Source organism: Penaeus vannamei, chromosome 4 (assembly GCF_042767895.1).
Source record: "Penaeus vannamei isolate JL-2024 chromosome 4, ASM4276789v1, whole genome shotgun sequence".
NCBI classification, from domain to species: Eukaryota; Metazoa; Arthropoda; class Malacostraca; order Decapoda; family Penaeidae; genus Penaeus; species Penaeus vannamei.
Genome location: NC_091552.1, coordinates 50,289,906 through 50,292,405, shown reverse-complemented (window position 1 = coordinate 50,292,405; position 2,500 = coordinate 50,289,906). Strand labels below are relative to the sequence as shown.

The window sequence follows — 2,500 nt, the reverse complement described above, 5'->3', positions numbered from 1 at the left end:
CCACCTCACTAAAATGTTTATTTACGTGTTTGTATCTTGAAGGCATACCAATGTAGCAATATTTAGTGTTATAACTAAAAGAATAGATTATGGTGATTATCTATTAAATGGTTGGTTTGTTTAAATGTTCACAATTCAGTTGAAGATTATGATTATTATCTATTAAATGGTTGGTTTGTTTAAATGTTCACAATTCAGCTGAGAGAAGTAATAAGCAGATTTATCACTATATTCTCTGTCTTTGTTGCTTCATCTCGGATATTCGTATGATAAGCGCTGGGTATTAAAAATCTCGTTTTACCCGGAAATTGAAGGTTGTAGTGATTGATGATTGAATAAACATGATTGTTGAATCCATGTGTATTGAAATGTGATAACTAAGATGGGGTTATTGTTTTGTCTTGCACAGAGAAAGAGAGAAGGTTGGGGAAAATTTCGTAGCGAGAACAACACGCTATAATTCGCCAGCCAGAGTTCGTAGATTTTATTATTATTATTATTATCATTATTATCATTATTAGTATCTTTATTATCATTATTATTATTGTTATTATTATCAGCATTATCATTGTTATCATCATTATTATTATCATCATTATCATTATTATCATCATTATTATTATCATTGTTATCATTATCATTATTATTATATTTTTTCCTTTTCCGATCGCACCAGGAAATAGATTGGGAATGTAACTATATATCAGAGCAAAATGTAAGAAAGAAAAATCATGAAAGTTAAAAGTGAAGAACCAATCAGTTATTGGCTCAATGTAATAACTTAAAATATGAGGGAGTGGGGGGGGGTCGATCCTGTCTCATATTTGTTTTTATTATATTTATCCTAATTATTATTGAATTATGATTATTAGGCAAAGAGAGGGTGCAAAGATTTAACCATAGTTAGTAGAAGAGAATATTACATCTTTTTCTTATAATGTTTATTGTTGAAGTTTATATTGTGATATGCAAATAATATTTCTTTTTTTTCTTATAATGTTTATTGTTGAAGTTTACATTGCGATATGCCCCCTGTTTATTTTTATATGACTATAGAAATTTTAAAAATGAGTAAAATTGTTTCTGTGATCATTGTATCATTGGTACACACTCAGCTGAGGAATAAATTCAAGCCCCCTCAAGACCATCAAGTCATGCTACCCACATTAAAGTTAGATATATCAAATTTTTGTAAGAATAATAAGAATATATTTTATGAACCGTAAATACATTTTATCTTGTATATGGAAACATTTTCAATATTAAATTAGTACACAGATAGATGGCTATAAGACAAGAGTTTTGATAGATAAGTGATGAAATGGCAGAGAAAGATAGCGCAGTAGTTAATACTGTAATTAGCAGTAATACAGATTATACAGTAGTTAGGTAATTATGATATTAGTACGTACATTTTTAGATAGTCTGAGATGGCTACATAGTTAATAGACAAATAGGTTACTGATACGTTAAGAAGTATAAACACATGTAGAAAGACGTAAATACTTTGAGATTAATAGATAGGTACGAAGGGGGATAAAAGAGGGTGGAAAAGCAAAAAGGAGACAGTAATAAAAGTGAAAAGGAAATATAGAACTAAAGCAAAAAAATCTCTATAATCCTGTCGCCTCTCCTTTTGGTGACCTCCCACTCTTTCTCTTCCTCCTCCTATCCTTATAGTCTGTCTCTCTCTCTCTCTCCCTCATTCTCTTTATCTCTCTATCTCCCTCTCTCCTTTCATCTGTCTCCCTCTCCCTCTCCCTCCCTTCCTCCCTCCCTTCACCCCCTCCTTCCCCATCCCCTCTCCCACTCCTTTTCTCCCTTTTCCTTCCTTCCATACCCTCTCCCACCCTCCCTTCTCCTCTCCTCCCCCAGTCCTTCCTTACCCTCTCCCTCCCTCCTTCCTTCCTCCCTCCCCCTCTCTCCTCCCCTCCCTCTCTCTCTCTCCCCCCCCTCACCTCTCTCCTCCCCCTCTCTCTCTCCTCCCCCTCTCTCTCCCTCCCCCCCTCTCTATCTCTCTCTCTCTCTCTCCCTTCCTCCCTGCATTCATTCGCCCTGTCTTCTGCGTCCCATCCTCCGCGACCCTGTATTATATATTCCTCCGCGAGCGCCCAGCAAATGGACACAGTCTGTTCGCGAGAGCCGGGAAGAACGGCTGTAAGTCTAACGTAATGTGGAGCGAGAGGGAGAGAGCCAAGACAATTTTTTTTTTTTTCGTTTTTCGTTTTTCGTTTTCTTATTCGGCTTCTTCGTTTTCTTCACTTTCTTCTCCGATTTTTTGCTATTATTTATTTCCTTCTTCTTTTTCTATATCTTTTTTTTTCTTCTTCCTTTTTTGTTTCTTTTTCGTCTTTTATCCTATACTATACTTCTTTTTCTTTCTTTTTATCTTTTTTCTTCATTTTTTTCTTCTTCTATTGCTATACCATACATCTACTTGTTTCTGTTATCAGCGTTATATTTGTTATTGCGATCATAGTAATGATGTTTAAGATTATTA

At 35.0% G+C, this 2,500-nt stretch overlaps 1 protein-coding gene across 1 annotated transcript in view; it reads right to left on the bottom strand.

Annotated features, from left to right (window-relative positions):
• The window catches only part of LOC113811792 (uncharacterized), a 213,045-nt gene that overhangs the window by 70,269 nt on the left and 140,276 nt on the right, over positions 1-2,500 (bottom strand). The gene's annotated exons all lie outside the window — the stretch shown is intronic.